Raw genomic sequence first — 14559 nt, 5'->3', positions numbered from 1 at the left:
TGTGTGTGTGTGTGTGTGTGTGTGTGTGTGTGTGTGTGTATGTATTTCCTCCTGGGGCCCATACAGGTTTCCTGGCCTGTCTGATCCAAATACCCCCAAGATACTTCCTCAACCATGTAAGCTCTGAGGATCCTTTCAGACTTCAAGCATTCTACCAAAAACTGGAATCTTTGTACTGAAGCATTTTAACACTTGGAAGCTATAGCCCAAGGTGTTGCTGTCTGTCCCACTCAGTGGCAGGTCTCTGCTGTCCAATTACCTTTTCTTCTTCTTTAACAAGAATTTGAGTGAATTCTAGAACTTTCTGGTCACTCTTGGCAACAATGTAGCTTTCCTTGTTTAAGACTATAATTATGACTCAGCTCACAGTGTATCTCCTTATCTCCTTTTCACATTCTCTTGAGGCTGCAGTGCTATGCTTGCTATGCCCAGGAGGCCAACACAGCTGTGTTCCCTGACCACTCACCTATGTGTTTCCTTTTGGGTCTGGGACACTCACAATATAAGCAAAAACTCTGAACACAGCAGGCTTTGGTTATTGGGAAAGTACTCTGCACAAAACCAAACACAATTAAAGGGAGAAAATTTTCATATTCAACAAATTTCAGTGCTTAAGGACATTTTATGGTCTGCTCCCAGACCTGTCATTCTATAGAGTGTGCAAGCTATAGGCCTTGAAACCTGAAGCAGTTTCTGTCCTGAAATTGTTTCACATCGAGGCCTGTGAGATGGTTCTGTGGGTAAAGGTGCTTGCTGCCAAGTCTGATGACTTGAGTTCAGTCTCTGAGACCTACATGATTGAAGGAGAAAACTGGCTCTCATGGATTGTCCTCTGGCCTCCACACATGTACCACAGCATGTGTGCCCATGCACATACACACACAAAATAAAGAAATGTAAAAAAAAATTACTTCATTTTGCCCACAAAATAGCTACCATAGAATAAGTAACAGAGAAACTGTTCAGTGTGTAGATAGTAAGTGGAGTCGTTTTAACATAAAAGGCAGAAACTCTGTTAACAAAACCCAGGTGGAGGCTGTTCACTGATCTCAAACTTGTTGAACTTATGATAAAAAGAAGCGTTAGTGTTCCAAAACCCTTTTCTGTGTGTGGTTTACTGGGGCACACAGCTCGGATATGGTGGAAGGCTCATAAACAAAAATCAGGGTTTGACATTCTTTTGGGCCAGTTCATTTAAACTTGCCCCCTAACCATAGACTATGCCCTACATTTTTGAGACTTCTTGCAAAGGTTTGGACCAGAAGTAATCAGATGAGAGTGTGTTGGTGTGATGGCCTGAAAACAAATCTGTTCCCATGAACAGAAAAAGGTCGCGGCGCTCATGCTAATGTTAGCTAATGGGAGGACAGTCTTTTTGACTTAAGATCACAAGCATTGGGAGGCTTCATGATTTGCTTGAGGCCAGAGAAGACTAAGTAACCGATCTCTTTCTGTCTTTGTGTGTGTGTGGTTTATGTGGCACATATGTGTTCATGTGTATATTGTATGAATATGTATGTATTCATGTGTGTGTACATGTATGTATGTAGCATGTAGGTAAATGGGCATGTGTATGTGTGCCTGTGGAGGCCAGAGGTTAATGTCAAGTGCGTGCAATGCCGCGGAGGTTAGAAGAGGGCTTCAGATTCCCCTGGAACTGGAGTTAAGGGCGGTTGGTAGCCACCATGTGGGTGCTGGGACTCGAACCCGGGCCCTCTGCAAGAGCAGTCAGTGCTCTTAACCGCTGAGCCATCTCTCCAGCCCGAGCTTTGTTTTTCAATATAATTTGCTTATTTGGAATTTCACTTTATGTGTATGTGCGTGTACCTGAGGGCATGTATGTGCATCGTGTGTACACAGAAGCCTGAAGAAATCAGAAGACGGCATCAGATTCCCTGGAGTTACAGGCTGTTGTGAACTGCCGTGTGGGTGCTGTGAACCATACCTGGTACAGGAAGCACGCTGAACCATCAAAGTCCAGCTTGGTGAGCCAGTGAGCATTACAGGAATATGGGTAAGAGGTTACTTACAGGAGCAGAAATGACTCAAAGACTGCTACATCACCAAAAGCATACTCCAGCGTGGGTGACAGCTCACAAGAGATGGAAACCTGGAGCTCACTACATAACTTTACGGCAGCTTGACAGGCTGGAGAGTCTCATCCAAGCAGTTCAGTTAGTTGAGCCCTTTTCCCGGCCGCTGCCTGGTCTCTGCTTCCTCTAGGCAGCTCAACTTTTCTCTGAGCATCCCTTCGCAATCCTTACTGCTTATGTAAGTTTGGGGAGGAAGGGACCTAGTGAATCTAGCTAGTTTCAGGGACTTTCTCAGCCATTGAGCTGTTTACTCCCTGAGTTTTAACAAGCTTCCCTGCAGGTTGGAATGTCCACGTCCCTTTAGAACATCCTGATTCTTAAGGAACTTCCCTCCAAGATGGAATGTCTTATCTCAGCAGAAACTGAGACACACAACAGCCATTTCTCCAGCCCCTCCACCTTAGTTTTTAATTAGTTAATTAAAATATTTTATTTATTTTAATTTTATGTATGAGTGTTTTGTTTGCATTTATATTAAGCGTACCACATGTGTGCAATGCCCACAGAGGCCAGAAGAGGGCCTCAGATCTCTTGGAACTGGAGTTACAGATGGTTGTCAGATGCCATGTGGGTGCTGGGACCTGAACCTGGGTCCTTGGGAAGAGCAACCAGTGCTCTTAACCAATGAGCCATTTCTCCAGTCCCATTCCATCTTAATTTTTGAGTCAGGGTCTGTGACCAAACTTGGAGCTTGCTGATTTGGCTAGAATCGCTAGCCAGCAAGCTCCAGGGAACCTCTTGAATTCATCTCCGCTGTGCTGAGATGACATTGCCGTTACTTAGCATTTTGTGTGGTGCTGGGTATCCAACTTGGGTCCTTGTGACTGTGCAACCAGCACTTTCCTGAACCATTTCTTTAGCCTTTTCTGTATTTTCTGAGATAGGGTCTCATTTGGACTACCAAGCTAGTCTGAAACTCTTGAAGCACCTGCCTCAGTCTCCCAAGGGATGAGATCACACGTGTATGCCACCACACCCAGCTACTTTTCTGTCTTTTCTACCGAGGACCAATGATTTCTTTTTGTCATCCAAGTTCACCATATTTTGTAAGCCATTGGAAATTTCAACCTATCGGACTCAGCAAGCTAAGCTTTTGAAACTCTGTGGTTTGCAGCTCTAGGGAGTTAGCTTTCTGGGCTAGCTATGGCTCAGGATTCTGTCAGTCATGAGAACAGCTCTGGAGGAAATTCTTCAGTGAGCCATGAAATGTTTTCTCTTTTCATTGAGTCTATTTCCTTTTTCAGATTGCTTAAGGTTTTATGACTCCATGCTGAGTGCTCTCCGGAAAGTGAGTGGACTTCATGACTTCCTATAGACACCTCATCAGGTAGGGCAACCCACAGGTATTGGGTCTGTGCTGAAGATAAAGCAGGAATAGAGTATTTGGAACATTAAAACAGTGCTGATACACCATTCCTCCAGAGCACTCATGCGCCTAGAGCTAGAGTAGAGTGTGTGTGAAGAGACAGAGGTCAGGGAGAGCTTTGGGGACAGCTGAGACCAAGAAGCCTGGGGTCAAATATGCAATGTGCTGGGAGCCTATGACAGAGTGAGATGGGGAGACATTCCAGGCAGATGAAGATGGGGTTTAAAGAGAGCAGACTAGGACCAAATGAGGAGTTCAGATGATCCTAAGACTCCTTTGAGGCTTGCAAGGCCAACTCCTTGGGCAGATGGCACAAGGTCTGGCCACTTTTTGTACTGTTGGGTCCTTGTTCTGGCCACTGAGGACCTGGCCAGATGGAATTTCAATGGTGTTAGGCTTGTCTCCCTGTGAAACACCCAAGGTGCAGTTGTGATTCTCTAGACTTTCCCAAGAGGAGGGTCATTCTTGCCAATATCAACTCACTCACCCAGCATGGAAAACATTCTGTAGTGACTCGGACGTCTGCTGAACTTCTTGAGTCTTAAGAGCCAAGGGAGTGAATGGGGAGAGTGAGGGTATTTCTGTAGAGGAGAACACTGGCCAGGGCATGTCAACAACTCATTTGAGTGTTATCAGGCTTATTCTACTCCATAGTAACGTGACAACCTGGAGGCTCAAGGGTTCTTATGAGAGAGGTCCTAGTTCCAGGCCCTATTTCCTCATTCTTCCCCATGCTTCAAGTTAGCTCTAGGCTTTATTGTGGCCTTTCTGTTTTATATTAGCTACCTGTATTTCCATTTATTCCTGACTCTTTTGGGGTTTGGAAGCTTAGAATATTTCACCATCTTGGATCTTTATAATTTGTACTAAGAGGGTCAAGGAAATAGTAAAGTCTAAGCTGTGTTGTTTTTATGGCTGTTGCCTTAAGAGCCAGAGTTGAATAATAGACTTTTCTTATTGTCTATTATTGTTCCTTTGTTCTCATTCTGTCTGTCTCCCCAATCTCTTTTTTTCTCAATATGATGGAAGGATAAGAATGGAAACAGAAAACTAAAATTAGACATATATGACCAATGATTCTGCTATGGGCAATGGAATTATAAACCATACCCACATGTCTGTTTTTCCCAGGATCTGAAGGACAACCTTGGCTGTTTGGGCAGTTGGCTATTCCTGGGTACATTTCAAAAATAACTCATGTTTATTTATTATTGGATATTTATAACTTTCAGAGTAGCTTTCCAACAACCTCCCGAAGGGGCCTGGACTCCAGCAGTAGCTGCGGAGGTGGCAGGAGGGACTGAGCAGAAAGGGGTACCAGCACTGCAGTCCTGCCCTCTTTCGTGTTTCTGCTAGCTGAGGTTGCAACATGGGAGGGGGTGGCTTACTGAGAAACAAGATTGAGCTTTGTTTTTCTTTGAGTCTTCCCTGAAAGGACGTCAGAACCTAAATCAGATTACTTCTCCAAGTGGATGGAGTGTGGAGGCAAGTGCGTGTGTGAGCATGCTTGCATACACACACACACACACACACACACACACACACACACACACACACACACACACACACAGAGGCACTCTGAGTTCAGGCAGAGATAGTGTTGACATTTCAGGAGGTGCAAAAGGATCACAAATTCCTGAGCAGTCACCCATAGACCTGAGCTGCCCAGGAATGCTGACTGCTCCGGGCACTGATATCATTCTTCTCTTCCTAGCCTTGAGAGGAACCCTCTGACACCCCAAGTCTCAGGGCAGTCATTTTTAGCCTACAAACCCTCCCTGTGGTATGCCCTTGATATACTCAGGGAGTCAGGGTTTCAGGGAGGGCCTTTGACTTCACTGAGCTCCCAGTTTCTGTCTCTGCTCGAGAAAGAACCAAGACTGAGAGGTTGCTAGAGATGAAGAGATCTTGGAGCACTTCTGGTCCAGCATCTTCATTGAGCAGATGAGGTCAGAGAAGTTGAATGAACAGATGAGGTCTGTTCAAGGTCAAATAGGCAGTTGCAAATTTGCCTTCCTCACAGATCGTTGTTTTTGGTTCACTCAGTGATTCTCAAAGAAGTTGCCTCAGGAACCCATTGCACATTGGAAAACTGTGTGTGTGTGCGCGCGTGTGTGTGCACGTGCATGTGGTATATGTGTATGCATGTACATGTGAAGGCCAGAGATCAATATCAAGTATCCTTCTCTATGGCTCTCCACCTTAGTTTTTGAGACAGGGTCTCTTGCTGGACCTGATGCTCACAGATTTGGTAAGACTAAGCTGGGCAATGACCTTGAAGAAGCCTGTTTCTGCCTCCCAGGACTAGGATTACAGACATGTACCACTATGCCAGGTTTTTTTTACGTGGGTACTGTGGATCTAAATTCAGGTTCTATTTGAACAGCAAGCATGTTACCTACTGAGCCATCTCTCCAGTCCCTGGAAAGTTCTTGAAGATCCCAAAGAGGTTAGCATTAACTATCAAGTTGGCATAGCCTAGAATCACTTGAAAAAAGAGTCTCAACTGAGTTATTATCTTATCAGATTGGTCTGTGGACTTGTCTGTGAGGGATTTTCTTGATTGCCTTAATTGATGTAGAGAGGGCCCAGATCACTGAGGGTGGTACCACTCCTTGGACTGGTGTTCCTAGCTAGCATAAGGAAGCTAGCTGAGCATGAGTCCTGAGTGAGTTGATGAGCGAGCCAGCAAGCAGTGTTCCTTCATGGCTTTTACTTCAAGTTCTTGCTTGAGTTCCTGCCCTGACTTCCCTCAACGATGGACTTGAGTTCCTGCCCTGACTTCCCTTAATGATGGACTTGTAAGCTAGTAATCTAAACAAACCTTTTCCTTTCCTAAGTTGCTTTTGCTCATCCATAGAACAGAAACTAGATCAGAGTCTATATGGATTGTGTCTGTCGATATACACTGTATTAAAATGGATGTGGTGCTAGCCTTGCAAGTACGAGGATCCAAGTTAGCTCACTCATAAAAAGTTGGACATGGTGGTACATGCTTGTAATCTCATCACCAGAACAATGGAGGCATGAGGATCTGTGGTGCTAGCTAGTCACTCTAGCTGAACTGTTGAGTTCCAAGTTTAGTCAGAGACCCTGTTTCAAAAAATAAGGTGGAAGCTGGGTGTGCTGGCTCAGCCCTTTAATCCCAGTACTAGGGAGGCAGAGGCAGGAGGATGTGAGATTGAGGTCAGCCTGGTCTACATAGTAAGTTCCAGGACAGCTGGGGCTACAGGGTGACCATGTCTCACCTCCCCGCCTCCCTCCCCCAGGAAGGTGAAGAGTGGTTGAGAGAGAGTGAAACACCTGCTGTTGACCTCTGGCCTCCACTCTCATATACACCCATGTGTATGTGAGCCAGCACACACACACACACACACACACACATGTTAAAGCTGAGAAATTGAGTAGGAAAGTCATAAGTTCAAGGCTAGCTTGGGCTACATAAGTAAGTAAATAAACAAAGCTGAGAAACATAAAAATGCACCTATTAATACAAAGAACGTGTATTAATGTGGCTATTGCTCTTATTACAAAACATTGTATGAGAACAATATTCTTTTTTAAATTAAAAAATGTTAAATTTATTTTTTATTTTATGTGTATGAGTGTTTTGCCTACATGTCTGTAAGTGCACCATATGCAGACAGTGCCCTCAAAAGCCAGAAGAGTGTGTCAGATTTCCTGGAGATGGAGTTAAGGATGGTTGTTAACAACCATATGGGTGCTGGGAACCAAACCTGGGTCCTCTTCAAGAGCATCCAGTGTTTTAAACCACTGAGAGATCTCTCCAACCCTGAGAACTATATTTTTTAAACACAAAATAGTCAGTGAAAGGAGTGGCGTTATTTTACCTTTTGCAAATCTTTTTAATGTCTGGCTTAGTGGAAGGCAGTGGGATTTTGTATCTCCTTCAACATTCAGTCAGTTACAGAATCACATGTCATGAAACCTCTGGAAATTCCACTGGGAGAGGATGAGAAAAAGACATGCTTCTTTGGGGCTGGAGAGGTAGCTTAGGGGTAAAGAGCACTTGTAGAGGACCCAGGTTTGGTTCCCAGTACCCACAGGGCAGCTCACAACCATCTATAACTCTAGTCATAGGGGATCTGACACCCTCTTCTGGCCTCTGTGGGCACTACACACATGTGGTGTGCATACATACATGCAGGCAAAACACTCATACACACAGATCTTTAGAAAGAGTGTGTTAATGTCATAGGATTATTATAAATGGACTTGGGTCACTCAGAGGTCCCTGTCCTTTACCTTGAGAAGCAGTGATCTATTGAATGTCTATTTGTCTTTCTGTCTTTTTCACTCTGATTCAGACTATCATTCAATAAACACTCATAGACAAATAGCATATGTGGACTCTGGTCCCAAGACCCAGTTGCAAAACAAACAAACAAACAAACAAACTTAATTTTTCTAATGTAATGAAACTTCTCACTTTAAGCCCACATTTTGCCTGGCTGCTGGGACACTTGAGCTCATTCTTTTACAAGATTTTTCTACCCAAAGAATGTGGTGCCATCTTGGGGTCTTACAGAGGGCAAAACTTCGGAGGAGATACAGCCTCACACGGCCCCTTGATGCTCAGTCAGCTGCAGAACGTGGCAATATGGGTGGCTATCATGGCCCCTTTTACCCTGAGCATCTGTGGCAGGCTTGAGTGGGGGGTTCCTGGCCTGTGTCCATCGACTCTCATACCAGGGTCCAGCTTTCTCTCCCTCAGAGAGATGACAATGTGGGCACAAGTCTGCTATCTAAGAACACATCTCTCCCTCCCCACCCCAATTTTATGTGTGTGTTTGTGTTGTGCATGACTGTGTGTATTTACGCCCTTGTATGTGGGCACTTCTGAATGCACGTGTGCATGCCCCTGGAGGTCTGGGGCTGGTGCTGGGAATCGTCCTGATTTCTCTTCTACCTTATTCATTGAGTCAGGGTCTTTCAGTCCAACCAGAGCTCATCCATATGGCTAGTCTCCCTAGTCAGCTTTCTTTGAGGATTCCAACTCCACCTTCTGAGTCTGAATTTGCAGGTGGGCGCCATACCCACTGGGCATTTTTACTTGGGATCTAGAATCTGAACTCTGGTCCTTAGGCCTGAATTTCAAGTGCTTAGCTGCTGAGCGTTCACTCCAATCCTCCTCTCTTTTTATTTTTTAAACTTATTTTTATTTTTAACTCTGTGTGTGTGTGCCGGGGGGTGGGGGGGTATGTATACAATCTTTAGGTGCATCCTCAGAAGCCAGAGGAAGGTGTCAGACATCTTCCCCTAACTCTCTTCTTTTTTGGGGTGCGAGGAAGTCTACCCCTCTCACTGCCGCAGTTACAGGTGTGCATGGGATCACGCCCAGCTTGCTACGTGGGTGTCGGCCTCTGCACTCTTGTGCTTGAGTGGCAAGTGTTCTGAACCTCTGAGCGTCTCTCTAGCTCCCACGCTCCTCCCTTGCTCTCTCTTCGTCCTTGCTTCCTTTGGGACAGACCCCGATGACTCTTTTGTCAGTGGCTTGTCCTTCCCCCTCAAGCTTCTGTGAGACGCTGTTGCCCTCCCACTCCACCTCTTTATCTCTCCCAAGGACTTAAGGTTTTCGATAATAAAAGTCAGAAAAACATGGAGGTTATTTCTGCCTCCCACCCTGCCACATGGCTCCCTTGGGATTAAGTGAGTCAATAATAAATGTGCCTGGCACACACTGAAGTCCGCAGTAAAGGCCGCTCTTCACGTTCTAATTTTAATCAAGGATACGGAGGCACAGCACTTGAAGGGCGGGGAAAGGGGAAGAGAACAGTCTTCACAGCTCACACTTCCACATCCCCATGAAAATGGCAGCTGCCCCCTTTCAATGACTGAATCTGTCAACACTCTACTTGAGGAGTGAGAAGCATCATCCAACTCTGATCCCCTCCTTAGCAGCTCTCTTTTCTCAGATCACATTTTATTGATAGACAATCCACTCTGAGGTTGTGGCAGAGTAGATCTGGCTGGTGGGATCTTCCTTGTGGAGTCTCAGCATCCAATAGGTATTTTTGGAAGGAAAGCCTTCGGACATGACCCTATTTAAGTTGTTCAGCCTGTGTTCACACTTCCTTTTCCTCTGGGATGGCTGGCTAGGCGCTTCCTCCTCAGCTCCTCTGAGTCCTCTGGTGCCTCACATCTTATCTTAAAAGTTTTCAGTGGCATGTCTCCTTGTTTGCCTAGAACTCATCCCTTTGGGGAGGTCTGGGCCATTTCTAGACCATCTCTGTGAGACACACAGAACATGGCAGGCACACTTTATGGATAGTGAGAAATGGAACAATGTGTGTGAAATTGAATAGCTTGAAGGCAGTGTGCACATGTGTGTGCACACGTGCGTGTGTGTGGGTCCATGGCCTTCTAAAACATGCACTCCATAAACAGAAAGAAAAGCATGATGTAGAAGAAACTTCTTTCTTTCTCTCCTTAAGGCTGTCAGGCTCTGGGGGGAGGGGTAGGTCTATAATTAAGATTTTTAAATTTATTATTATTTTTAAATTTTATATGTATGAGTCTGCGTATGTGTAAGTGCAGCCATGTCATGCAATGCCTGCAGAGTCAGAAAAGGGTGTTGAATTCCCCTGGAAGAGGGGAGTTACGGACAGTTATTAGCTGCCATGTGGGTGCTGGGAATCAAATCTGGGTCCTCTGCAAGAGGAGCAGGTGCTCTTAACTGCTGAGCCATCTCTCCAGCCCTACAATTAAGATGTTTTTTCTAATGGAAAACATTCTCTGCCACTCTCTGCATATTTCCTTTAGTTGGGGTGTTTGTGGCTGACTACAATGTGGATAGAACTGCTGTTGTGCTGTGTACCACGCCGATGTTCTCTTGTGTGGGAATCAGAAGTACGCTTAGGTTCCAGTTGGATCCTACAGCTGGACACTGAGCTCCAGCGAGTCTGGTTAGAATAATTCTCCAGTTCCTCTGGAGTGGAAATTGGAGATGGATGAGACTTGTTGCCAAGAACAGGGTTAGGGCACAGTTCCAGCCTGAGCTTCCTCCATGAGCCACAGTACTTGTGAGTCTAGAAACCATGGTAAATTACAACTCAGTAAAACAGAACCAAACCCTGGGTTGTCTATTCCTGAGGAGACTCATGGGAGGTGAATTAGAGGTGAGTCAAGAGCTTTCAGAGATGGAAATGACTTATCAGACTGAACTTCCTGGCAAATATGCCCATCAATCATTTGCAGAAAGCGAGCCAGCAAGAAAGCAGTTTGCAAAGTCCTGGTTGCAAATTTCCCTTTTTCTCCAGGCTCTGTCGAACTATCATGGCCTGGGAACCTCCTTGAGTGGACTGTGTGTCCTTGGTCAGAGTCAACCCCTGTGAGGTCCAGGGGTTCCCTGAAGAACCAGTCTGTTTTTCATGTGCTGTTGGGGTTCATTGCTCTATGGTGTCCCCAGTCTTGGCTCTTCTAGTTGGGTCGGCCATGAAGATTGGTATTGCAGTGCAGGAGCTGGACAGCTTACAGGTCCATAGCATAGCTCCTAAGATGCCTTCATAATATGATCCTTTGTAGTTTGAAACTAAATTCAGTCCCCTGCCCAAGGATGCAGTGAGCCCATCCATTGATCTTAAACTGTCAGGAGGTCCAGACCTTTCTGACCTCCTTCTGGGTAAGCAATCCTGTGCTTACCCAGCATCCTCTACCATTCTGGTAAAAAGATTTCCATAGGCCACACACGACTTTATATTCTTCTTTTTCTTTTTCTTTCTTTCTTTTTTTTTTTTTTTGAGACAGGGTCTCACGTAGCCCAACTGGCGTCCAACTCACTAATGTAGCTGTGAATGACTCTGAACTTCTGATTCTCCTACCTCCATCTCCTAAGTGCTGGGATGACAGGAATACATACCATGCCTAATTTACATGGTGCTAGGAATTGAACCCAGGGCTTCATGTGCATCAGGGAGGTGCTCTACCAACTGAACCATATCCCTAGTCCTGAGACTTTATATTCTGGTGATTCTATTTCTATATTTGAACAAGGTGCCAATTTTTACCTGTATAGATTTGCAATTCAGATAACCATTGACCCAACAGAAGAGGAAAGTAAGGCTCGATCTTTACACAGCCAAGGAAATAGAGCATATTCAGAGAAGAACCAGGACAAAACCCAGTTCTCTTGCCTGGCTGGTCCAACGTGTGGTTTATAAATGTTTTTATGAGCTCAGACTATAACTAATCAATATTTCATGTGCCATTACTATTAATTACATGCTATTGTATTTATTTCTACAACTGTGGAAATTACTCCTTGTGTTTGAATTCAAGGTCTCAGTTGCCAAAAAGATACAGAATTAGGTTATTTTTGCTGTTGTTTTGTTTTCTTGTTTTTGAGACAGGGTCTCCCTGTAGCCCCAACTGGCCTGGAACTCACTATGTAGACCAGGATGGCCTCAAACTCATTGAAATCCACCTGCCTTTGCCTCTTGAGTGCTGGGATTAAAGGCATGCACCACCATACTCAGCTCTTGGGCTAGGTTTGAATGCAGCACAAAGTTCCCATCAGAGACAATGATTTGTTGATATTGTTTGCTCATTTTAATTTAAGGGGTTGGTTTTTCTCTCTAGCCTAACTTCTACAGTTTTTCTTCGTTTAGTCTCACAATGAACTCAGTGTTCTGTCTCTGTACAATCTGTGAACTGTTTCACAGTAACAAGATTGTCATCATTTCGTTTCACACCCATCCATCAGTAACACAAAAGGCTGTAATTGATGTGGTTCAGAGACCGACAGGTCTGCAGCGATGTAAACGGAGCCAGTGCCTGGCTTAATGGGAGTGGGGAAATCATTCCCAGATGGCTGTAGTTTCACGGAGACGGTTTCTGGCTCTCCAGCCAAAACCATTTCTGATGGCAGCTCGTCCCCAACATGTGCTGCACAGACACAGGGTTATTTATGGGACGCCCCAAGAGCAGCCAGGCTCCAGGTATAACAACAGGGCCGGCGTGCGTGGCGGCTGAGGTCATGCAGTTATTCATTTCCAGCTGTAAAGACATTTGCTTTCAAAAGCCCCAGTGACTCCACTGGGATTGGCTTTCAAAGAAGAAAAACAGTCCAGAGTTCTTTTCCTGTCCAGCCAGCACCGGGCTCACCCTGACATCACCAGCCCCTCTTAACCCATTGGGGCTGGGAAAGTTCCTTAATCCTGTCACTTTCTCTGGGTGATTTTTGACTTTTGAGGGAAGATAGTGTGAGCCACAGTGATTTACTATGGGACTGGGGCTACAGCTCAGATGGCAGAGTGTGGCCTAGCATACAGGAAGTTCTGTGTTCTATCTCCAGCACTGCATAAAACTGAGTGGGTGGTGGAGAGCACCTGTAATCCCCAGTACTCAGGAGGAGAAGGAGGAAGCATGAGGATCAGAAGTTCAACCTCATCCTCAGTTACATAGTGACTTTGAGGCCAGCCTGGGCTACATGAGACACTGTCTGAAAAAAGTGATTCAATGTTAACTCACTGCTGTCTACTAGGTATGTGCCCAAGCTAGAAGGCAAAAAGACAAAACAAAAGACACAACAACAACAACAACAACCAAACCAAACCACTACATAATCACAGGAGGGTTCAGGAACAAATATGTGGAGCTCTGAAAAGGCCTCTTAGCTCAGACTGTTGCTGGAGATACTTTGCAGTAATGGTGGAGGGGGAGGGGCTTGGTTATCTTTAAGTTCCCCTCCAGTTCTGCACAAACCTGTGAATTTTTTTTTTTTTTAAGACAGGGTCTCCCTGTAGTCCCAGGTGACCCAGAACTTATGTAGACCAGGCTGGCCTTGATCTCACAGAGATCTGCCTAGGTGTGCATCATCATGCCCAGCTTCTGTGAAGACATCTAACCACGTGTTATACGATAGTTTCTAATCTGTGGATCGTCTCTCCCGAGAGCGACTATTGCTTAGGTCAGGAAACAGCTCTGGGCACACGGGGCTACATTATATACTTTCCTGCCCATGCGGGTAGACTGCTATTAAAGTGCTTAAATTAGAAGTGGGGAGGTTGCAAGAATTTTAAATACGTACCTGTGCACCACCATCCAGATGCACAGCATTGGAAAGCAACATGTAAAATAGTAACGATTAGGTTTACAAGTACCCGGTGATATAGCTCAGTGGTAGAGTGCTTGCCCAGTGTGCAGACACAAGGCCTTGGGTTCAATTCCCAGCACTGGAAATGAAATAAAACAAAAACCAAAGACAACAGCAACAGAGTTCTTAGAAGTTCTTGTAGGGTAGGTGATTGTGTTGGGGCTGAGAAAAACCTTTTCTTCATAAGACATGCAGGTTAATGATAAATCCAAGAGGCAGCATGGCTCAGACTGCCCTCGTTCCCAGAGGAAACTCTCCTCAGTGGCATTCCCCTTGAGCCACCATGCAACAATTGCACAATCTAACACAAATATGCCCCAAACCAAGGCTTTCATCAACAAGCCACAATTTGACAAGAAAAAGCCTCTACACAGAAGAAAAAGTAGAACGAAGTATCACAGAGTAAAGAATACGTGTAACCTACATTTTCTTATTTTTCCTTATTTCCCACCACCAACACTAAGGAATACATGGTGAGAAGCATATTAATCACATCAACAGGGAAATTAGGAATATTAGAACAGGGGAGTTGCTCACAAATGGTTTTCTGTGCAGTCCCCGTGTCCATGTCTGCCCCCATCTCGCATGATGGCTAGTGATGGGCACATGATACTAAGTCCTCCTTTCCTCCTTTTTTGTGGTGCTTTGAGCAAATACATATGATCTTCTTCCACAAACACAATTATTCTTGATTTCTGGTATCGACATCAGTATTTCACAGAGTTCCATCAGTCAATGCTTTAAAACATTTAGACTTTCCTGGACTTTCTGTCACTATTCTACTTCCCCAATAACTTACATGATACTGACGTCATCTTCCCTTTAACTTCCTCCTTCCTTCCTTCCTTCCTTCCTTCCTTCCTTCCTTCCTTCCTCCCTCCCTCCCTCCTTCCTCCTTCCTTCTTTCCTCCCTCCCCCCCTCCCTCCCTCCCTCCCTTCCTCCCCTCCCTCCTCTCCTTTCTTCCTTCTTTCCTCCATTTCTTCCT

This window comes from Nannospalax galili, unplaced genomic scaffold, assembly GCF_000622305.1.
Source record: "Nannospalax galili isolate Female #2095 unplaced genomic scaffold, S.galili_v1.0 scaffold438, whole genome shotgun sequence".
Classification (NCBI taxonomy): Eukaryota; Metazoa; Chordata; class Mammalia; order Rodentia; family Spalacidae; genus Nannospalax; species Nannospalax galili.
The sequence above is the reverse complement of the archived record's forward strand: the minus strand, read 5'-3'. Positions refer to the sequence as shown.